The sequence below is a fragment of the Taudactylus pleione genome, unplaced genomic scaffold (assembly GCF_031769625.1).
Source record: "Taudactylus pleione unplaced genomic scaffold, aTauple2 ptg000497l, whole genome shotgun sequence".
NCBI classification, from domain to species: domain Eukaryota; kingdom Metazoa; phylum Chordata; class Amphibia; order Anura; family Myobatrachidae; genus Taudactylus; species Taudactylus pleione.
The window spans coordinates 1,205,588-1,218,155 of NW_028284899.1; the positions used below are offsets into that span (position 1 = coordinate 1,205,588).

At 32.2% G+C, this 12,568-nt stretch overlaps 10 non-coding genes across 10 annotated transcripts; all 10 read right to left on the reverse strand.

Annotated features, from left to right (window-relative positions):
- Window positions 1-219: 219 nt before the first annotated feature.
- On the reverse strand, window positions 220-290 carry TRNAG-CCC (transfer RNA glycine (anticodon CCC)). Its single transcript has one exon. It is a non-coding gene; the product is annotated as a tRNA-Gly (tRNA).
- Window positions 291-1,254: 964 nt separating this feature from the next.
- On the reverse strand, window positions 1,255-1,325 carry TRNAG-CCC (transfer RNA glycine (anticodon CCC)). The gene has a single exon. It is a non-coding gene; the product is annotated as a tRNA-Gly (tRNA).
- Window positions 1,326-1,777: 452 nt separating this feature from the next.
- On the reverse strand, window positions 1,778-1,849 carry TRNAG-CCC (transfer RNA glycine (anticodon CCC)). Its single transcript has one exon. It is a non-coding gene; the product is annotated as a tRNA-Gly (tRNA).
- Window positions 1,850-2,814: 965 nt separating this feature from the next.
- On the reverse strand, window positions 2,815-2,885 carry TRNAG-CCC (transfer RNA glycine (anticodon CCC)). The gene has a single exon. It is a non-coding gene; the product is annotated as a tRNA-Gly (tRNA).
- A 450-nt stretch (window positions 2,886-3,335) lies between these two features.
- TRNAG-CCC (transfer RNA glycine (anticodon CCC)) lies at window positions 3,336-3,406 on the reverse strand. Its single transcript has one exon. It is a non-coding gene; the product is annotated as a tRNA-Gly (tRNA).
- A 965-nt stretch (window positions 3,407-4,371) lies between these two features.
- On the reverse strand, window positions 4,372-4,442 carry TRNAG-CCC (transfer RNA glycine (anticodon CCC)). The gene has a single exon. It is a non-coding gene; the product is annotated as a tRNA-Gly (tRNA).
- A 3,044-nt stretch (window positions 4,443-7,486) lies between these two features.
- Window positions 7,487-7,557, reverse strand: TRNAG-CCC (transfer RNA glycine (anticodon CCC)). Its single transcript has one exon. It is a non-coding gene; the product is annotated as a tRNA-Gly (tRNA).
- Window positions 7,558-8,009: 452 nt separating this feature from the next.
- TRNAG-CCC (transfer RNA glycine (anticodon CCC)) lies at window positions 8,010-8,081 on the reverse strand. The gene has a single exon. It is a non-coding gene; the product is annotated as a tRNA-Gly (tRNA).
- A 1,486-nt stretch (window positions 8,082-9,567) lies between these two features.
- TRNAG-CCC (transfer RNA glycine (anticodon CCC)) lies at window positions 9,568-9,638 on the reverse strand. Its single transcript has one exon. It is a non-coding gene; the product is annotated as a tRNA-Gly (tRNA).
- A 965-nt stretch (window positions 9,639-10,603) lies between these two features.
- On the reverse strand, window positions 10,604-10,674 carry TRNAG-CCC (transfer RNA glycine (anticodon CCC)). Its single transcript has one exon. It is a non-coding gene; the product is annotated as a tRNA-Gly (tRNA).
- Window positions 10,675-12,568: the final 1,894 nt, after the last annotated feature.

Consider the following 12,568-nt stretch of genomic DNA (forward strand, 5'->3'; position numbering starts at 1 on the left):
TGCCTTTACAATAGCAGCTTTGGGTTTTTAGTGTTTGTGTCAGTAGCACTTTTTTTTTACCTGTGGAGAGGAAATGTTACTATTATGCTTTTTAAGAATTTGGTGAATAGAGACATCTTGGAGGCTCATCTTTGAGAAATGCAATATTGTAATGTTTTTAGTGAGATTAAATATATATTATTTTGAAAAATGTCATAGGATTCAAAAAACACATTTTCATGCACTAGCCGGGACTCTAACCCGGGTCACAAGAATGGGAATCTTGCATGATACCCCTACACTACTAGCGCTCTTCTGAAACTTTTAATTCACATAACAAATGACTAACAATCAGTTGATAATCTTTAGTCAAAAATGTGCAATTTGGCTATGATTTTCAAGTGAAATTGTACTATTTGCACTGTAGTATAGATTTCCCAAGATAAGAAGTACATACATTTTCTCCATGGATGTATTTTTAGTTCAAGGAAGATTGTGCTAAAGAGTTTGTGGAGCAAATATAAATAATTCGGAAATGTTATTGCCTTTACAATAGCAGCTTTGGGACTTTAGTGTTTGTGCCAGTAGCACAATTTTTTTACCTGTGGAGAGGAAGTGTTACTTCTATGCTTTTTAAGAATTTGGTGAATAGAGACATCTTGGATGCTAATCTCTGAGAAATGCAATATTGCAGTGTTTTTAGTGAGATTCAATATATATTAATTTGAAACATTTCATAGGATTCAAAAGACACATTATGCACTAGCCAGGTCTCAAACCAAGGTCGCACGAAAGATAATCTTGCATGATACCCCTACACTAGCACATTCTTAAAGAACTACATTCACATAAAAGATGTCTTGCAATCAATTGTTAATCTCTAGTGAAAATTGTGCAATGTGACTGTGTTTTTCAAGAGAAGTTGTACTATCTCCACTGCCTTATAAGTTTCCCACAATAAGAAATACATATATTTACTCTTTGGATGTATTTTTTTTCAAGGAAAGATTTGATAATGACATTGTGGAGCAGATGTAAAAAATTAAGAAATATAATTGACTTCACAATTAAAGCTTTAACTCTTTAGTGTTTGTATCACTGGTACATTTTTTTACCTGTGGAGAGAAAATGTTACCTCTATGCTTTTTAAGAATTTTGTGAATTGAGACATCTTCAAGGACTATCTCTGAGAAAAGCAATAAAGCTATGTTTTTTATACATATTAATTATATATTAATTTAACAGATTTTATAGAATTCAAAAGACACACTTTTATGTGCTAGCTGGGACTCGAACCCAGGTCGCAAGAATGGGAATCTTGCATGATACCCCTACACTACTAGCGCTTTTTAGCTACCTATAATTCACACAACAAATGACTAACAATCAATTGATGATCTTTAGTCAAAAATGTTCAATTTGGCTATGATTTTCAAGTGAAATTGTACTATTTGCACTGTTGTATAGATTTCCCAAGATAAGAAATACATATCTTTGCTCCATGGATGTATTTTTACTTCAAGGAAGATTGTGCTAAAGAGTTTGTGGAACAAATGTAGTTAATTCGGAAATGTAATTGCCTTTACAATAGAAGTTTTGGGTATTTAGTGTTTGTGTCCGTAGAACTTTTATTTTTTACCTGTGGAGAGGAAATGTTACTATTATGCTTTTCAAGAATTTGGAGAATAAAGACATCTTAGAGGCTCATCTTTGAGAAATGCAATATTGTAATGTTTTTAGTGAGATTCAATATATATTAATTTGAAAAATGTCATAGGATTCAAAAAACACATTTTTATGCGCTAGCCGGGACTCGAAACCCGGGTCGCAAGAATGGGAATCTTGCATGATACCCCTACACTACTAGCGCTCTTTAGAAACCTTTAATTCACACAACAAATGACTAACAATCAATTGATAATCTTTAGTCAAAAATGTTCAATTTGGCTATGATTTTCAAGTGAAATTGTTCTATTTGCACTGTAGTATAGATTTCCCAAGATAAGAAGTACATACATTTGCTCCATGGATGTATTTTTAGTTAAAGGAAGATTATGCTAAAGAGTTTTTGGAGCAAATATAAATAATTCGGAAATGTAATTGCCTTTACAATAGCAGCTTTGGGACTGTAGTGTTTGTGTCAGTAGCACAATTTTTTTACCTGTGGAGAGGAAGTGTTACTTCTATGCTTTTTAAGAATTTGGTGAATAGAGACATCTTGGATGCTAATCTCTGAGAAATGCAATATTGCAGTGTTTTTAGTGAGATTCAATATATATTAATTTGAAACATTTCATAGGATTCAAAAGACACATTATGCACTAGCCGGGTCTCAAACCAAGGTCGCACGAATGATAATCTTGCATGATACCCCTACACTAGCACATTCTTAAAGAACTACATTCACATAAAAGAAGTCTTGCAATCAATTGTTAATCTCTAGTGAAAATTGTGCAATGTGACTGTGTTTTTCAAGTGAAGCTGAACTATCTCCACTGCCTTATAAGTTTCCCACAATAAGAAATACATATATTTACTCTTTGGATGTATTTTTTTTCAAGGAAAGATTTGATAATGACATTGTGGAGCAGATGTAAAAAATTAAGAAATATAATTGACTTCACAATTAAAGCTTTAACTCTTTAGTGTTTGTATCACTGGTACATTTTTTTTACCTGTGGAGAGAAAATGTTACCTCTATGCTTTTTAAGAATTTTGTGAATTGAGACATCTTCAAGGACTATCTCTGAGAAAAGCAATAAAGCTATGTTTTTTATACAGATTAATTATATATTAATTTAACAGATTTTATAGAATTCAAAAGACACACTTTTATGTGCTAGCTGGGACTCGAACCCAGGTCGCAAGAATGGGAATCTTGCATGATACCCCTACACTACTAGCGCTTTTTAGCTACCTATAATTCACACAACAAATGACTAACAATCAATTGATGATCTTTAGTCAAAAATGTTCAATTTGGCTATGATTTTCAAGTGAAATTGTACTATTTGCATTGTTGTATAGATTTCCCAAGATAAGAAATACATATCTTTGCTCCATGGATGTATTTTTAGTTCAAGGAAGATTGTGCTAAAGAGTTTTTGGAACAAATGTAGTTAATTCGGAAATGTAATTGCCTTTACAATAGCAGCTTTGGGTCTTTAGTGTTTGTGTCAGTAGCACATTTTTTTTACCTGTGGAGAGGAAATGTTACTATTATGCTTTTTAAGAATTTGGTGAATAGAGACATCTTGGAGGCTCATCTTTGAGAAATGCAATATTGTAATGTTTTTAGTGAGATTAAATATATATTATTTTGAAAAATGTCATAGGATTCAAAAAACACATTTTCATGCACTAGCCGGGACTCTAACCCGGGTCACAAGAATGGGAATCTTGCATGATACCCCTACACTACTAGCGCTCTTCTGAAACTTTTAATTCACATAACAAATGACTAACAATCAGTTGATAATCTTTAGTCAAAAATGTGCAATTTGGCTATGATTTTCAAGTGAAATTGTACTATTTGCACTGTAGTATAGATTTCCCAAGATAAGAAGTACATACATTTTCTCCATGGATGTATTTTTAGTTCAAGGAAGATTGTGCTAAAGAGTTTGTGGAGCAAATATAAATAATTCGGAAATGTTATTGCCTTTACAATAGCAGCTTTGGGACTTTAGTGTTTGTGCCAGTAGCACAATTTTTTTACCTGTGGAGAGGAAGTGTTACTTCTATGCTTTTTAAGAATTTGGTAAATAGAGACATCTTGGATGCTAATCTCTGAGAAATGCAATATTGCAGTGTTTTTAGTGAGATTCAATATATATTAATTTGAAACATTTCATAGGATTCAAAAGACACATTATGCACTAGCCAGGTCTCAAACCAAGGTCGCACGAATGATAATCTTGCATGATACCCCTACACTAGCACATTCTTAAAGAACTACATTCACATAAAAGATGTCTTGCAATCAATTGTTAATCTCTAGTGAAAATTGTGCAATGTGACTGTGTTTTTCAAGTGAAGTTGTACTATCTCCACTGCCTTATAAGTTTCCCACAATAAGAAATACATATATTTACTCTTTGGATGTATTTTTTTTCAAGGAAAGATTTGATAATGACATTGTGGAGCAGATGTAAAAAATTAAGAAATATAATTGACTTCACAATTAAAGCTTTAATTCTTTAGTGTTTGTATCACTGGTACATTTTTTTTAAATGTGGAGAGAAAATGTTACCTCTATGCTTTTTAAGAATTTTGTGAATTGAGACATCTTCAAGGACTATCTCTGAGAAAAGCAATAAAGCTATGTTTTTTATACATATTAATTATATATTAATTTAACAGATTTTATAGAATTCAAAAGACACACTTTTATGTGCTAGCTGGGACTCGAACCCAGGTCGCAAGAATGGGAATCTTGCATGATACCCCTACACTACTAGCGCTTTTTAGCTACCTATAATTCACACAACAAATGACTAACAATCAATTGATGATCTTTAGTCAAAAATGTTCAATTTGGCTATGATTTTCAAGTGAAATTGTACTATTTGCACTGTTGTATAGATTTCCCAAGATAAGAAATACATATCTTTGCTCCATGGATGTATTTTTACTTCAAGGAAGATTGTGCTAAAGAGTTTGTGGAACAAATGTAGTTAATTCAGAAATGTAATTGCCTTTACAAAAGAAGCTTTGGGTCTTTAGTGTTTGTGTCAGTAGCACATTTTTTTTACCTGTGGAGAGGAAATGTTACTATTATGCTTTTCAAGAATTTGGTGAATAGAGACATCTTTGAGGCTCATCTTTGAGAAATGCAATATTGTAATGTTTTTAATGAGATTCAATATATATTAATTTGAAAAATGTCCTAGGATTCAAAAAAACACATTTTCATGCGCTAGCCGGGACTCGAAACCGGGTCGCAAGAATGGGAATCTTGCATGATACCCCTACACTACTAGCACTCTTTAGAAACCTTTAATTCACACAACAAATGACTAACAATCAATTGATAATCTTTAGTCAAAAATGTGCAATTTGGCTATGATTTTCAAGTGAAATTGTACTATTTGCACTGTTGTATAGATTTCCCAAGATAAGAAGTACATACATTTTCTCCATGGATGTATTTTTAGTTCAAGGAAGATTGTGCTAAAGAGTTAGTGGAGCAAATATAAATAATTCGGAAATGTTATTGCCTTTACAATAGCAGCTTTGGGACTTTAGTGTTTGTGCCAGTAGCACAATTTTTTTTGCCTGTGGAGAGGAAGTGTTACTTCTATGCTTTTTAAGAATTTGGTGAATAGAGACATCTTGGATGCTAATCTCTGAGAAATGCAATATTGCAGTGTTTTTAGTGAGATTCAATATATATTAATTTGAAACATTTCATAGGATTCAAAAGACACATTATGCACTAGCCGGGTCTCAAACCAAGGTCGCACGAATGATAATCTTGCATGATACCCCTACACTAGCACATTCTTAAAGAACTACATTCACATAAAAGAAGTCTTGCAATCAATTGTTAATCTCTAGTGAAAATTGTGCAATGTGACTGTGTTTTTCAAGTGAAGCTGAACTATCTCCACTGCCTTATAAGTTTCCCACAATAAGAAATACATATATTTAATCTTTGGATGTATTTTTTTTCAAGGAAAGATTTGATAATGACATTGTGGAGCAGATGTAAAAAATTAAGAAATATAATTGACTTCACAAATAAAGCTTTAACTCTTTAGTGTTTGTATCACTGGTACATTTTTTTTACCTGTGGAGAGAAAATGTTACCTCTATGCTTTTTAAGAATTTTGTGAATTGAGACATCTTCAAGGACTATCTCTGAGAAAAGCAATAAAGCTATGTTTTTTATACAGATTAATTATATATTAATTTAACAGATTTTATAGAATTCAAAAGACACACTTTTATGTGCTAGCTGGGACTCAAACCCAGGTCGCAAGTATGGGAATCTTGGATGATACCCCTACACTACTAGCGCTTTTTAGCTACCTATAATTCACACAACAAATGACTAACAATCAATTGATGATCTTTAGTCAAAAATGTTCAATTTGGCTATGATTTTCAAGTGAAATTGTACTATTTGCATTGTTGTATAGATTTCCCAAGATAAGAAATACATATCTTTGCTCCATGGATGTATTTTTAGTTCAAGGAAGATTGTGCTAAAGAGTTTGTGGAACAAACATAAATAATTCGGAAATGTAATTGCCTTTACAATAGCAGCTTTGGGTTTTTAGTGTTTGTGTCAGTAGCACATTTTTTTTACCTGTGGAGAGGAAATGTTACTATTATGCTTTTTAAGAATTTGGTGAATAGAGACATCTTGGAGGCTCATCTTTGAGAAATGCAATATTGTAATGTTTTTAGTGAGATTAAATATATATTATTTTGAAAAATGTCATAGGATTCAAAAAACACATTTTCATGCACTAGTCGGGACTCTAACCTGGGTCACAAGAATGGGAATCTTGCATGATACCCCTACACTACTAGCGCTCTTCTGAAACTTTTAATTCACATAACAAATGACTAACAATCAGTTGATAATCTTTAGTCAAAAATGTGCAATTTGGCTATGATTTTCAAGTGAAATTGTACTATTTGCACTGTAGTATAGATTTCCCAAGATAAGAAGTACATACATTTTCTCCATGGATGTATTTTTAGTTCAAGGAAGATTGTGCTAAAGAGTTTGTGGAGCAAATATAAATAATTCGGAAATGTTATTGCCTTTACAATAGCAGCTTTGGGACTTTAGTGTTTGTGCCAGTAGCACAATTTTTTTACCTGTGGAGAGGAAGTGTTACTTCTATGCTTTTTAAGAATTTGGTGAATAGAGACATCTTGGATGCTAATCTCTGAGAAATGCAATATTGCAGTGTTTTTAGTGAGATTCAATATATATTAATTTGAAACATTTCATAGGATTCAAAAGACACATTATGCACTAGCCAGGTCTCAAACCAAGGTCGCACGAAAGATAATCTTGCATGATACCCCTACACTAGCACATTCTTAAAGAACTACATTCACATAAAAGATGTCTTGCAATCAATTGTTAATCTCTAGTGAAAATTGTGCAATGTGACTGTGTTTTTCAAGAGAAGTTGTACTATCTCCACTGCCTTATAAGTTTCCCACAATAAGAAATACATATATTTACTCTTTGGATGTATTTTTTTTCAAGGAAAGATTTGATAATGACATTGTGGAGCAGATGTAAAAAATTAAGAAATATAATTGACTTCACAATTAAAGCTTTAACTCTTTAGTGTTTGTATCACTGGTACATTTTTTTACCTGTGGAGAGAAAATGTTACCTCTATGCTTTTTAAGAATTTTGTGAATTGAGACATCTTCAAGGACTATCTCTGAGAAAAGCAATAAAGCTATGTTTTTTATACATATTAATTATATATTAATTTAACAGATTTTATAGAATTCAAAAGACACACTTTTATGTGCTAGCTGGGACTCGAACCCAGGTCGCAAGAATGGGAATCTTGCATGATACCCCTACACTACTAGCGCTTTTTAGCTACCTATAATTCACACAACAAATGACTAACAATCAATTGATGATCTTTAGTCAAAAATGTTCAATTTGGCTATGATTTTCAAGTGAAATTGTACTATTTGCACTGTTGTATAGATTTCCCAAGATAAGAAATACATATCTTTGCTCCATGGATGTATTTTTACTTCAAGGAAGATTGTGCTAAAGAGTTTGTGGAACAAATGTAGTTAATTCGGAAATGTAATTGCCTTTACAATAGAAGTTTTGGGTATTTAGTGTTTGTGTCCGTAGCACTTTTATTTTTTACCTGTGGAGAGGAAATGTTACTATTATGCTTTTCAAGAATTTGGAGAATAGAGACATCTTAGAGGCTCATCTTTGAGAAATGCAATATTGTAATGTTTTTAGTGAGATTCAATATATATTAATTTGAAAAATGTCATAGGATTCAAAAAACACATTTTTATGCGCTAGCCGGGACTCGAAACCCGGGTCGCAAGAATGGGAATCTTGCATGATACCCCTACACTACTAGCGCTCTTTAGAAACCTTTAATTCACACAACAAATGACTAACAATCAATTGATAATCTTTAGTCAAAAATGTTCAATTTGGCTATGATTTTCAAGTGAAATTGTTCTATTTGCACTGTAGTATAGATTTCCCAAGATAAGAAGTACATACATTTGCTCCATGGATGTATTTTTAGTTAAAGGAAGATTATGCTAAAGAGTTTTTGGAGCAAATATAAATAATTCGGAAATGTAATTGCCTTTACAATAGCAGCTTTGGGACTGTAGTGTTTGTGTCAGTAGCACAATTTTTTTACCTGTGGAGAGGAAGTGTTACTTCTATGCTTTTTAAGAATTTGGTGAATAGAGACATCTTGGATGCTAATCTCTGAGAAATGCAATATTGCAGTGTTTTTAGTGAGATTCAATATATATTAATTTGAAACATTTCATAGGATTCAAAAGACACATTATGCACTAGCCGGGTCTCAAACCAAGGTCGCACGAATGATAATCTTGCATGATACCCCTACACTAGCACATTCTTAAAGAACTACATTCACATAAAAGAAGTCTTGCAATCAATTGTTAATCTCTAGTGAAAATTGTGCAATGTGACTGTGTTTTTCAAGTGAAGCTGAACTATCTCCACTGCCTTATAAGTTTCCCACAATAAGAAATACATATATTTACTCTTTGGATGTATTTTTTTTCAAGGAAAGATTTGATAATGACATTGTGGAGCAGATGTAAAAAATTAAGAAATATAATTGACTTCACAATTAAAGCTTTAACTCTTTAGTGTTTGTATCACTGGTACATTTTTTTTACCTGTGGAGAGAAAATGTTACCTCTATGCTTTTTAAGAATTTTGTGAATTGAGACATCTTCAAGGACTATCTCTGAGAAAAGCAATAAAGCTATGTTTTTTATACAGATTAATTATATATTAATTTAACAGATTTTATAGAATTCAAAAGACACACTTTTATGTGCTAGCTGGGACTCGAACCCAGGTCGCAAGAATGGGAATATTGCATGATACCCCTACACTACTAGCGCTTTTTAGCTACCTATAATTCACACAACAAATGACTAACAATCAATTGATGATCTTTAGTCAAAAATGTTCAATTTGGCTATGATTTTCAAGTGAAATTGTACTATTTGCATTGTTGTATAGATTTCCCAAGATAAGAAATACATATCTTTGCTCCATGGATGTATTTTTAGTTCAAGGAAGATTGTGCTAAAGAGTTTTTGGAACAAATGTAGTTAATTCGGAAATGTAATTGCCTTTACAATAGCAGCTTTGGGTCTTTAGTGTTTGTGTCAGTAGCACATTTTTTTTACCTGTGGAGAGGAAATGTTACTATTATGCTTTTTAAGAATTTGGTGAATAGAGACATCTTGGAGGCTCATCTTTGAGAAATGCAATATTGTAATGTTTTTAGTGAGATTAAATATATATTATTTTGAAAAATGTCATAGGATTCAAAAAACACATTTTCATGCACTAGCCGGGACTCTAACCCGGGTCACAAGAATGGGAATCTTGCATGATACCCCTACACTACTAGCGCTCTTCTGAAACTTTTAATTCACATAACAAATGACTAACAATCAGTTGATAATCTTTAGTCAAAAATGTGCAATTTGGCTATGATTTTCAAGTGAAATTGTACTATTTGCACTGTAGTATAGATTTCCCAAGATAAGAAGTACATACATTTTCTCCATGGATGTATTTTTAGTTCAAGGAAGATTGTGCTAAAGAGTTTGTGGAGCAAATATAAATAATTCGGAAATGTTATTGCCTTTACAATAGCAGCTTTGGGACTTTAGTGTTTGTGCCAGTAGCACAATTTTTTTACCTGTGGAGAGGAAGTGTTACTTCTATGCTTTTTAAGAATTTGGTAAATAGAGACATCTTGGATGCTAATCTCTGAGAAATGCAATATTGCAGTGTTTTTAGTGAGATTCAATATATATTAATTTGAAACATTTCATAGGATTCAAAAGACACATTATGCACTAGCCAGGTCTCAAACCAAGGTCGCACGAATGATAATCTTGCATGATACCCCTACACTAGCACATTCTTAAAGAACTACATTCACATAAAAGATGTCTTGCAATCAATTGTTAATCTCTAGTGAAAATTGTGCAATGTGACTGTGTTTTTCAAGTGAAGTTGTACTATCTCCACTGCCTTATAAGTTTCCCACAATAAGAAATACATATATTTACTCTTTGGATGTATTTTTTTTCAAGGAAAGATTTGATAATGACATTGTGGAGCAGATGTAAAAAATTAAGAAATATAATTGACTTCACAATTAAAGCTTTAATTCTTTAGTGTTTGTATCACTGGTACATTTTTTTTAAATGTGGAGAGAAAATGTTACCTCTATGCTTTTTAAGAATTTTGTGAATTGAGACATCTTCAAGGACTATCTCTGAGAAAAGCAATAAAGCTATGTTTTTTATACATATTAATTATATATTAATTTAACAGATTTTATAGAATTCAAAAGACACACTTTTATGTGCTAGCTGGGACTCGAACCCAGGTCGCAAGAATGGGAATCTTGCATGATACCCCTACACTACTAGCGCTTTTTAGCTACCTATAATTCACACAACAAATGACTAACAATCAATTGATGATCTTTAGTCAAAAATGTTCAATTTGGCTATGATTTTCAAGTGAAATTGTACTATTTGCACTGTTGTATAGATTTCCCAAGATAAGAAATACATATCTTTGCTCCATGGATGTATTTTTACTTCAAGGAAGATTGTGCTAAAGAGTTTGTGGAACAAATGTAGTTAATTCAGAAATGTAATTGCCTTTACAAAAGAAGCTTTGGGTCTTTAGTGTTTGTGTCAGTAGCACATTTTTTTTACCTGTGGAGAGGAAATGTTACTATTATGCTTTTCAAGAATTTGGTGAATAGAGACATCTTTGAGGCTCATCTTTGAGAAATGCAATATTGTAATGTTTTTAATGAGATTCAATATATATTAATTTGAAAAATGTCCTAGGATTCAAAAAAACACATTTTCATGCGCTAGCCGGGACTCGAAACCGGGTCGCAAGAATGGGAATCTTGCATGATACCCCTACACTACTAGCACTCTTTAGAAACCTTTAATTCACACAACAAATGACTAACAATCAATTGATAATCTTTAGTCAAAAATGTGCAATTTGGCTATGATTTTCAAGTGAAATTGTACTATTTGCACTGTTGTATAGATTTCCCAAGATAAGAAGTACATACATTTTCTCCATGGATGTATTTTTAGTTCAAGGAAGATTGTGCTAAAGAGTTAGTGGAGCAAATATAAATAATTCGGAAATGTTATTGCCTTTACAATAGCAGCTTTGGGACTTTAGTGTTTGTGCCAGTAGCACAATTTTTTTTGCCTGTGGAGAGGAAGTGTTACTTCTATGCTTTTTAAGAATTTGGTGAATAGAGACATCTTGGATGCTAATCTCTGAGAAATGCAATATTGCAGTGTTTTTAGTGAGATTCAATATATATTAATTTGAAACATTTCATAGGATTCAAAAGACACATTATGCACTAGCCGGGTCTCAAACCAAGGTCGCACGAATGATAATCTTGCATGATACCCCTACACTAGCACATTCTTAAAGAACTACATTCACATAAAAGAAGTCTTGCAATCAATTGTTAATCTCTAGTGAAAATTGTGCAATGTGACTGTGTTTTTCAAGTGAAGCTGAACTATCTCCACTGCCTTATAAGTTTCCCACAATAAGAAATACATATATTTAATCTTTGGATGTATTTTTTTTCAAGGAAAGATTTGATAATGACATTGTGGAGCAGATGTAAAAAATTAAGAAATATAATTGACTTCACAAATAAAGCTTTAACTCTTTAGTGTTTGTATCACTGGTACATTTTTTTTACCTGTGGAGAGAAAATGTTACCTCTATGCTTTTTAAGAATTTTGTGAATTGAGACATCTTCAAGGACTATCTCTGAGAAAAGCAATAAAGCTATGTTTTTTATACAGATTAATTATATATTAATTTAACAGATTTTATAGAATTCAAAAGACACACTTTTATGTGCTAGCTGGGACTCAAACCCAGGTCGCAAGTATGGGAATCTTGGATGATACCCCTACACTACTAGCGCTTTTTAGCTACCTATAATTCACACAACAAATGACTAACAATCAATTGATGATCTTTAGTCAAAAATGTTCAATTTGGCTATGATTTTCAAGTGAAATTGTACTATTTGCATTGTTGTATAGATTTCCCAAGATAAGAAATACATATCTTTGCTCCATGGATGTATTTTTAGTTCAAGGAAGATTGTGCTAAAGAGTTTGTGGAACAAACATAAATAATTCGGAAATGTAATTGCCTTTACAATAGCAGCTTTGGGTTTTTAGTGTTTGTGTCAGTAGCACATTTTTTTTACCTGTGGAGAGGAAATGTTACTATTATGCTTTTTAAGAATTTGGT